Source organism: Eurypyga helias, unplaced genomic scaffold (genome assembly GCF_000690775.1).
Source record: "Eurypyga helias isolate BGI_N326 unplaced genomic scaffold, ASM69077v1 scaffold2440, whole genome shotgun sequence".
NCBI classification, from domain to species: Eukaryota; Metazoa; Chordata; class Aves; order Eurypygiformes; family Eurypygidae; genus Eurypyga; species Eurypyga helias.
The window spans coordinates 4546-16043 of NW_010226045.1; the positions used below are offsets into that span (position 1 = coordinate 4546).

Consider the following 11498-nt stretch of genomic DNA (forward strand, 5'->3'; position numbering starts at 1 on the left):
GATGAATAATTACAGCTGTTAGTCTGACTTTACTCCACATGAATATCTAACACCTAACTAGATGCTATACAATGGCATTTTTTTCATGTTGAAATTGTCATGGAATAGTGGAAATGGAATTCCATGAGAAATTGTATATATTTGATCTTTAACAAGTTTGTATCAATGATCCTCTAGCCCAGATTTTATTATCTATGTATTACATAGTAGTGATGCACGTAAGAAAATCCTTAAATGCTGCATGTGTGTCAGAAAGCATTCCTGTTGTAGTTTCAGCTGAAATAAACGTCTTCACTGTAATAAGAAATAAATAAATATAATAGTTAAAAATAAGAATCCCTTACCAACAGCCTTCCTAATAAGCTAAGTAGCAACTCTGCAGCTGGCCATTCTGGTTTATTGACTGTGGAAAGAAGATCTTGAATGAAGTTCTCAAACAGTGGCCTGTAATCTTCTTCCCCTTGTTTACTGCCGCATCTGTTTAAAAGAAAAATGCATTTTGTATGTGACTTATAAGAGCCATTTAAGCTTTTCTTCTGAAATCCTATGTTTAATCAGAAAAATTTTTTGCAATTCTAAAAAAAAATCTGAAATATTAGCAGAAATTTTGTTTCCTTCATTTACAGAGAAATAGTTAAAACAGTTGTCAGTTCAAGTTGCTCTACAAGTAAAACAGCACATCCATTAACTTGGATGGACAAAGTAGGTATAACTGTTCAAGCTGGAGTGGGGTATTTAGGAGGTGTTATGTCTGTATTCCTTAAGCTTGATCTGATTTACCTGACAGTGAAAAGACATCTCAGTATTATGCTCCACAAAGGTTAAATTCAGAATGGAAAAAAAACCCCAACAAAACACCATACCTGATAGTGTTTCACTTTATGTGGCAACCCTCACTTTAATGATACCACAAGTATGCAGAGAGATTGCTAGATGGCTATTAAACAGCTTTTCATCTTAAGAGTAGAAATTTACATGAGGAAAACCTCAGAACTGATTCTTAGAATTCTTTTGTTTATTCAGGTATGCTGTATTTTATTTCCTCCTTGTTAAGCTATTGACATTCCTAACTTTAGCTAAATGAAACGACATTTGAGGTTTTTTGTATCTTTGTCATTCTAATGACTGAATGGGTATGGTTTCACTGCTTAAATTTTTACACAGCTTTCTCTTACAGGCTTCAGATGAGTAACAGGCCCCTAATAAAAGGATCCTACATGAACCATCAAACACACTCTTAAGTGCATAAAGAACACTGCAGAATTTCTGTTCCATAAAAATTTTTGTCAGGACAGGTAGTTCTCTTAGGGAATCTTTAGAGTTTACTGTTATAAATAACTTTATGAGTAGGACTTTAGCACTGGAAAGTGGTTAGGTTAGTCTTAAAGTATGACAGACTTCATTTGGAGTTTGTTTCATCAATATGCTAAAGAATGCAACAATACTTACTTCTTAAGGAAAATAGAAAGGAAGTTTTGTGCTGTTCTCATGGCTGTTTCATATGAGTTAGTAATAAGCACATCTTGATCCACCTAAAAATAACAAGATGTATTTGTCTATTATTTCAGCATACACAAAAACACGATTTCCAGATCAGCATTTCTCATGCATCAAATAATTACAGCAGACATGAAATTACAGTTTTGATTACTAGAGCACCATAATAAAGTACTATGCCTACAAACACACACAATCATTCCTGCACACAACCACCACAACAAAAGCTACGGCTTTTTAAAAACCTCTTACTTTCTTGTTTGATTCCTCCTCTGCATTAGAATCTTTTTCTACCGACGGTAAGTGCACCACACACTGAATAAGCTGCAGAACTAGTGCTGTTACCATCTGAATATACATCGGCTCTCCATCGGTGTCACTGCTGTTTAACCTGTTAATAAGAAAAGACACCATTAACAATAAAAATAATATAAAAAAAGAGACAAAACTGAAAATTGTCTGTCTCATATAATATCTTTCTAAAACTATTACCACAGCTAGAAATCTGTGTTCTAGATACTTATCTAGTCATTTGCTTCTCTTTTACACAGTGTAAGATTTGGTCTAACACAACCAGTAGGGTTTTTTCTCAGGCAGAACACAGCCCACAGATGGGCTACCAGAGTATCTGTGAAGTTCAGTTCAACTTTAACTGAAATCCAGTCCAGGTCAGATTCTTTCTCAAACTGAACCTGAACCTATCATTCTGAAGATGCACTGAAATCCAGCTGAAGTCCTTAAAAGACAGTTAAAATTAACAGAGTAGTTCCTAAGTGAAACCCATTCAAAGGGATATTAGATTGATTTCCTTCCTGGAAAGTGTGCTCTGACTGTGTCCTCAAAGAAATTCAGACAGAATATTCCTACTGAGCTTTAGCAATGAAGAAATTATGTCACTCTATACAAACAGAAACAAAGAATTTTCCAACAATAAACTCTGATTGAACACTAACATTACACTCATTTACATCCACAGTGAGAGAAATAAGAGGCATTTCAATTGTTTTTGTATGCAGGTACAAATATGATGGCATGAGAAACAGTGATTATTATAAAACATTTGCTAGGCAATTCTGTTCTCATTATTTTGAAATATCAGCCTTTAATATAATGCAGCTTGTGGAGTCGCAATATTTAAAGTAGTAATTAATACTGAAGCCTAAAATCCTACTTACAGAAAACTTTACCTGCTACTGTCTACAAGTTATTAACTATGTCAGAAATTACCTGAAGTTTCTCAAACTCCTCTTGCTAGTTGGTAGCCGTGCAAGGGAAGTGAAAATTTCTTCTAGTATTAACTGTCTGTGTTTTTCATACCTGGAGAACACCTATTTAACAGTTACAGGATTATTAGAAAATTGTTATAGTTACATAAAATATCGCTCATTAACTATGTTGTCAAAAGTTATATATAGAAACATAACCCCTACATGACACTTAAATAACTTATAAATACCGAATAACTTGTTTTTAATGCATTTCTTCTTTTCAATGCAAACATTTTTTTACAATATACATAAAAACTTTTCAAATACAAATTTGTAAAAACCTTCAAACAACATAAGTGTGTAAGAACTTTTAAAAATAGCTTATGTTTTAAAAATTTCTGTCAATGGAGAATATGGAGAATATACAGTATACTAGGCTCAAGCAGTGTAATACTAAGCTTTAATACTAAGTGTAATACTAAGTGTAATACTAAGGCTACAGTACAGAGTAAAACTCTGTGGTAACACAAATTACGTTAACTTGTTTGTTGTAGACGCACATTTCAGAAACCAGTTTTACCTCATATCTTAAGCTTTAACGTTTGTCTGACATGACCTATTCTTTCAATTTAAAGGGTCAGGATTCTAGAGTTTGCCTCTCCTGTTGTTTAGGCACAATACTAGACTATATCATCCTGATAAAGATGGAAAGCTCCCACTTGAACAAATACATCTGTGATGCACTGCATTTTTCCTGAAATATTTTACTTGCCCTGTGAATTTTCACAGCCACTGCTTCTGAGGAAAAGAATTTAGTCTATTAAATAGAAGTATCCTACTAGTTTCATAACTTATTCAATAGCATAAATTCAAATCAACATTAGGAAATAAGGAAAACCACATTATTAAGATTTCTTCTTTCTTGTCTTGGAAAGGACATGTAAGAGTCACTTGAAATGACATAAGGAAGAAACTTCTTAATTTTGGTTACGTAGGATATTTCTTCCTGTAGAATAATCCGTATATAGGAGCAGCTCAGGGGTATGTAATACTGTTCCTAGATTATGATACCCAACAGTAAAATCATGCAATAATAATAAAATGAGTTCTAAACTCCAATTTTCTACCACATAGAAAATACAGCCTATGTAAATGCCCTAATAACTCTCAGAAGTACACGAATATGAAACCACGAATTCAAAAGTACTTACTGCAGTCACTAATTTGATGGCACATAACTGTAGTTCACTGACATTTTCTACAAAGAAAGGTGTTATTCCCATGGATGATACCTGTCAATGGACAGAAATTACTGTAAGTATATTTGACTAACAAGCTGATATTTATGCAGTTTCACAAGCAGGTTATTCATTCAGCAGGTAAGGTATTCAAGAAGATATATTACTTCATATTATTTGCAAATAAAATTATTGAAGGATATTAGAGCAGAAATCCTGTGAGGAACATCTGAGGGAATGGGGGTGTTCAGCCTGGAGAAGAAGAGCCTCAGGGAAGACCTTATCACGCTCTATAATTCCCTGAAAGGAGGTTGCAGAGATGTGAGGGCTGGTCTCTGCTCCCAACTGACAAGTGACAAAAGGAAACGGCTTCAGGTTGCACCAGGCAAGGTTTAGATTGGATGTTGGGAAAAACTTCTTCACAGAAAGGCTGGAAATGTTTAACACATGTAGATGTGGTGCTTAGGGACAGGTTTAGTGATGGACTTGTGTTAGGTGTATGGCTGGACTTGAAAGGCTGGAGATGTTTAACAGACATGTAGATGTGGTCCTTAGGGACAGATTTAGTGATGGACTTGTGTTAGGTGTATGGCTGGACTTGATCTTTTCCAACCTAAATGATTCTAGGACTCTATATTTGAATACAATATGGTTAAACTTTTCTTAATTGTACAAGACAACCCATTAAAGATTTGAACATTAAATGCTCTTCTCCTGCATATGACTTACTACACACAAACTAGTCACTGATGTAAATAATTCAGAAGTTTATACTGATTTCAAACTTCATGTCACTGAGACAATCATACTTTACATTTTCTCTCAGAAAAGAAAACATAACATCCTCAGACAGAAATTCTTCTGATAAAACATACCTGAAGAATGGTTGTATCAGTAAGAAGCTGTATCTCTAGCAACTCTGACAAGCTGCTGACAATGTCACAAACCTTGTTATACAACATCACTATAACTCTCTGCTTGTGGGTGGAACGCTTGGCACGTTTTGCTTTCGAACTTAAAACACAGCCTACGAAAGAAAAAATACTTTAATTAATTTTTATTATGTTTCACATCAGATATTATAAAGATTATTTTCCACAAAAAGTATCCCCAAAATAACTGCATAACTGCAGTTTTGTAAATGCAACTGCTTACAGAAGAAAAACTATTTAGTAGCATCGTCTGGAAAGCAAGAATTTCACATTATATTAGTTTTTCATAATCACTCTAAATTCTGGATCCAAGGATTTTAAAAAGGTTCTGGAAGTTGGACACCCACATCTAAAGGTATGCATGTGAAAACAAAATACTAAATGCTAAATAGTTTTCACTGAAACAAATCACTACAAACACAGAGATTATCACAAGAAAATTACTTATTCCTACATATAACAACTATACACAGAAGCTGAACTTCAGACAAACTTCTAAATACTTTAATACTTTGGTTATACAGACATTATTGCAGTAAACCAACATGCCGTATCACTAAGTTATTCAGTGAATGCATTTCATCAGGTGTTTTGACTGTACACTTCTTTAACCCCAAAACTAACACAAAGCATGAATTCAGGATGCTGTAACTGATATGGAAGAACATTGAGTATAAGAGTTGCATATAAGAATCTTACTCCAGAAAGCCGTATCACTTGCATCATCATACAGTACATCATGTCTGATATTTTTAACGTGGAAAGATTTTTTAACATTTCTTAGCATACTAACCGCCATGAGGATCCACTCTATACACAGGATCATACTGAGGATAGAGAGTGTTCTGCAAATGAAATTTTGTGTATTGAATACCTCTATTACGTCCTCAATATATACAGCTTTAGGCCTATTTGGGGATGTCTTAATATTGATAGCAGTAAGACAAGCATCAGCGGACTTTGTCACTCTTTCAATAATAAGATCTCTCCATAATCTCTCCTCATCTTCAGTGTCATTGTTCTGTAACAGGCAAGAAAAAAAGCATAGTGTGAACAAGAAGTGAAATTTTTATCCTTACCAAGGATAAAAGGTAATACTACCTTTTAGATAGTAATACCTACTAAGGCAGGTATACCTATTATGATAGTAATACCTATTAAGATAATACTATCTTTTAGATAGTATTACCTTAATACACTTACTTACAGGCACAGGTGAAATGTTTTATTTCCTTTGATACAAAAATAGTTTTAGAAATCAAATAATGTTTGTTTTACTAGCAACATGTTTGTAATATTTCTCCCTAAATTACAAGTTTTCTCAGTCTCACTGTATTCTTCTGCTAGAACACAGAGAAGCTTTCTGTGTGTCATTGGGAAGCACTACAAGGGAAGATGGCCACATACTCTACTTGAGACTCATGTACCTTAACCAAAATCTAAATTCATTCATCTAGTGTTTTCGTCAGTAGCCTATGCACACCAGTTGCTGCTTTCATCACTATAAGTTTTGCCACTAGAGGGAATTCTTACACAAAAAGACTGTTACAGGTCACATGAAACTCGCAAGTACAGGAGTTTCTCTGCTTAGACCAACCCATCTATTACCAACAGGTTTAAAACATCTTATCAAGTACGCATGCCCATTTAGATTAGGTTTAGCACAGGGTACAGAATCTCTGTGTTTCTGTGTCTGTACAAGTTACAAAACCAGACAGACATACTTATGACCACCCAGCACTACTTAAATGTCTTAGTAACATTATTTATGGAAAAACCAGGTAGAATAGCTTATGTAGTACAAATTCAATCTACAGAGAAAAAGCATCTTCCCTGCCTGTATGACACCTAGTTCAACACTGTTGGCTTTCCTTGTAAAAATAAGGGGTTGGTGAAATCATAGCAACTTTTTTCCCTTTGGGCTACGAGAATCTAAAACACTATCACAGTGCCTTATATATATGATGTATATATTTGCAAAATCAACAGAAATCTGCACATCAGGAGATCCTTGTAAACCGCTTGCATAGAATGGCTTTAAGTGATTTGTTCCTTGAGCAAATGAAGCTTAAAAACCCACAAAGTAGTTTTAAATATTTTCAATTTTTTTTTCTCATTAACCTCAGAAATAAAACAACTATGCAACTGCACTCTGCCTCTGAAAAACATCCTGACATGGAGGTAGGATATCTTCACTGCACTGTAAATGAAGTAAGCTTACTCCTTATCAGAGGCTTTATTTCCTAAAAATGATTGAAATAATTTTTAATAGGTATTAAAAGGGGTTTTTTTGGCTAAAGATCACTTCTTTTCTAATTGGAGTTTTGTTTCTGAATTGTAAGCAATAGACATTTTCATTAACTGCCTAAGAGTCTGAGTTTTACTACAAAAAGGTAAAAGCAAATTATCACTTTAAAAGCATTAGTGTAAGACTTAATCACAGAGAAGTACAGCAGACAAACCACCAACTTCTTTTCACTTATTTTTCATACTGCTAGAGACATTTAGAACTGTATACTGAAACTCTGAAAACACTACAAACTATCTAGACGAAAGTTTTAATTACAAATAATGTGTCTGTGGTTTCCATTTGCAAGTTCAAGTTCTGCCTTTCCAATATAAATAATTACTCTAGATTTCTGAAGTTCAAGGTTTTGTTTTTAGTTTGGTTTTTTTTTGTGTGTGTGTGTTTTTTTTTAAAACATAAAACTCAAGAACTATATTTTTGCTAAAATACTGTTTTAACTAGAAAGTGTAGAAATAAATAAATACATAATTATGAAATAGCAAATATCAACCTCATGAAAATTCCAAATCCCTATGCAGTTTTAGGTATATCAGGAGAAAACCTAACATCTTAAACTTCCTGTTTATTCTGTTTACATTGACAGTCTTAACTTTGCAGCATAAGAACAGACCTAAACAAAACACTTCCCCCTTTCTAAATGCTCAGGAGAAGAATACTGTCTATGTGAAAGCTGCAGCACTTCTTTCATTGTGCCAGGGTTGTCTTATAGACATGTAGCAAAGAAATGTCTAATGGTGCAAATTACATCAGTTACCATGAATATTTCAGGATAAAATATAATATTTAATACTGAAACAAAAGAAAACTCAGTTGCTCCCAATACAGATGTTAGTTATCAGTAGTGTAATAAAACATGTTTAGTACTGAAAAAATATAATCAATTTAATCTTACTTCAAATCTTAAAATTTGGCAATCTCACTCATATACATATTATATCAGAAATTCCTTTCACATACATACGAAGTATTTGAAGCTATCACTAAACCAGACTCAAGTGAAGAATGCTATTCTACACAACATTGTAAAATCATGTAATTTGAAACTCACATGGTTTAGTAACGTAGAAAGCTTTGATCCATCTTGAATATTCTTCTCCAAAATATTCAGGACTTTTACTGTTTTATCTGTTGAGAGCTAAAAGAAGAAAAGAAACACATGAAACAACTGCAGGACATAAGGGTTTCCAAATTGCTCAAAAGAATGTCCACGGATGAAGGAGAGAACTTGTTATATAATCTGAAATACTTAAATTGTAAGCAATTTGAGCTAAGGATAGGATCTTGACTTCTGTGGTTTCTGACACAGCATGATGCTGATAGTATAACTAAACCAGGTGAAATATACTCTAAGATTGCAATCAAACTGCATTTTCAACCAGCAAAACACACAGAAATAGATTTGAAATAGCCTGTCTGTCATTAATGTTGTATAGTTATACACTTTTGCTTGTAGAAACAGAAATTTACCAAATCCAAGTAACAATCACAAATTCTCACTGACCATATAGAGCTTTATTAGGAGAAAATCCAAATTCTACCAACAAGCAGAAATAAAATTCCCTGATACTCGAGTGCTAATAAAAAGAGAATGTGTTCTTAATATTATTGTTAACTTTGAATAAAAAGACTGTTGTAAAACATAACTCAAAATCACTTACTGATTTTCTACAGATTTATGATTAAGTAATTTGTGGAATATGTTAGACTCTAGGAGAGCCAGTTTCACTCATTCAGATACTATTGGCACTTACCTTTATAATCAACAAAACTCTGATTTTATGTAGGCATGTACGTATGCATGTGTGAAAAATAGGAAACAGAGGTTAAGGGTGAGAATCACCAGGAAACACTCAGGCTGAAAATAGCCTACAAAGGAAGGTAGGGAGATTGAAGAATATCTAAATTTTGGATTAAAGCACCTTTTAGAGTGACTTTATGGTGACTGCCTTCACAGACACTTCATCAACACTGTAAGTGGTCATTATCACACGGGTCCCTAAAGCCAGGAGTTCCACGATGGTAAGGCAAGTAAAAACATTGTTTCTAGAGCTGTGGTTAACAATAGCTTACACCAACAGAAAGTTCCCTTGAGCTGAAGCTGGGAAAGTATGGCAAAAAAAACCCAATATGCAGACTACAGAAAATTAATCATATTATCACCTGAGGTGCTAAATCTTCCAAGTTTGAAAGGCCTTTTGGAGAGATGGAGGAAGCAATTCAGTGTGTTACTGGCTGGACATCATACATTTACACTGCACTGATGGCATGTATCAGAAATGGTGAATTTTTTAAATTTGCCAGCAGGTTCTGCTTTACTGGTGTTGCTCAACACCAGCTGTAAGGAGCAACCTATAGATGGACATGCTTTTGTGAAAGTAATTATTTTAGACAGTACTGCTTAGGCATAGGTATTACATACTGGCATACAGTCTGCACTGACAGAGAGGACCATTCAGCAAAAATGTCTCGGCGTCAGAGACATTTAGGATGTAGTAATATTTTAAGCACTTCAGCTAAGGCAGCAGCAGCAGAACTGTTCGCTGTATCTGTCACATGCACACCTGAAGAGGGTGGTGTGTTACCACAGGGGACCTAAGTTTTTAATTGTTTATCAAACTTATATGTTGAGAAAGAGTTAAAGACTCATACAAAGATGTACCTTGTCCATAATGCCCATTGCCTTGATTTTTGCAGATTTGCTACCCAACTCACTAAGCTGATGTTTTCCCAGTAGCAATTCCTGTGGAATCTCATCATCATCGCCTTTAAAAACAAAAATTAAAAAATTAACAATCATATTTCTAATTAGACTTCAAGGAAATCAGTATTTTACAGCCAATATGAAAAAAACAACTGCAGAAGAACTGATTTTCCAAACAGTTAGTAGTATTTAATAGTTCCATCTAATAGACTGATGACGACAAATTTTGGCAGTTGTTAACAACAACGACTTGTTAAATACAACTGGTTCTGAAATATCATTTTACAACCTAACATGAAGCATCCACTTTTGAAAGTCATAAACTAAAAATTTTTAATAATGCAAAACCCATTTATTGCAGCTGTTGTGCTGTCACCCCCATTGCAGGAAACAAAATTAGCCTAATTCTAAAGTTCAAATCTGGGGAAGGGCAATAGATAAAAAACAGGTATGACATTAAATACCTTGGATTAAGTATCTGGATTAAGTACCAGATATGACATTAAGACACCACTGTGTCTTAATTGTATTTACCCTTACAAAAAACCCATGTTGTTACCACAGAAAGAACCAATGAGTCCACTTTTAGGTCCAAGGTTCTATACACTATTGCAGTAAAAACTGTAGTGATTTGTTTACTGTGCTCCTCCCCTTATCCAATCCTGTGACAAAGATAGTAGGAAAAAAAATTAACAAATACTCTACTATCCATTTTAATAGAAAGTTCCCTTGGTCAACCTGAACTACTTCCGCTAAGCTGGCTGGTTTTCCACTGAAATGGATAAGGAGCACAGTGATTCAGTGCCGCAGCCATAAATGCGTAAGGACTCTGCTGCTTGAATTGAATAACCAAGCCCTGTTGGGTCAACAGGCAGAACAGATGCAAAATTATGTGCCTCAGACATTACTCGCAAGAGAAACATCTTATGCTAGTGTTGTTTACAAAGATCTGTTTGACAGAAGGTAACACCCTAATGGCATCCCAAAGAGGCATCCTTTTCCACTCCAGGGGACTACTACGTGTCTCATTATGATTTATGCCCCTTTTGGATTTTGCAGGGAGGAGGAAGGAGTATTTTTTTTCTGCAGCAACAAGTGAAATTGGAAAGGTAAAGGCCACCACTCAAGGTGGAAGCCATATAAATTCAGTGTGCCCTAGCACGTATCACAGGCAATTAAATCACCAAGAAGGAAGATTGAAAATACTAAGATACCTTTTTGTGTGTGTTTCTTGTGTTTCTGATTTTGAAAATTTCTAACATACTACAGAGATTCACAGTTTCACAGTTAGGAGTTGGAAGGGACCTCTAGAGATCATCTAGAGCAACCCCCCTGCCAGAACAGGATCCCCTAGAGTAGATCACACAGGAACAAGTCCAGGCGGGTTTTGAAAGTCTCCAGAGAAGGAGACTCCACCATCTCTCTGGGCAGCCTGTTCCCGTGCTCTGTCACCCTCACAGTGAAGAAGGGTTTCCTCAGGTTCAGGTTGAACCTTCTGTTTTCCAGTTTATGGCCATCGTCCCTAGTCCTGTCACTGGGCAGCACTGAGAAGAGCCTGGCCCCATCCTCCTGAAACCCACCCTTTCGAGATTGATAAACATTGATAAGATCCCC

General features: G+C 35.0%; 1 pseudogene; it reads right to left on the reverse strand.

Annotated features, from left to right (window-relative positions):
- LOC104509303 overlaps positions 1 to 9946 on the reverse strand; it is a 10626-nt pseudogene extending 680 nt beyond the window's left edge.
- Positions 9947 to 11498: the final 1552 nt, after the last annotated feature.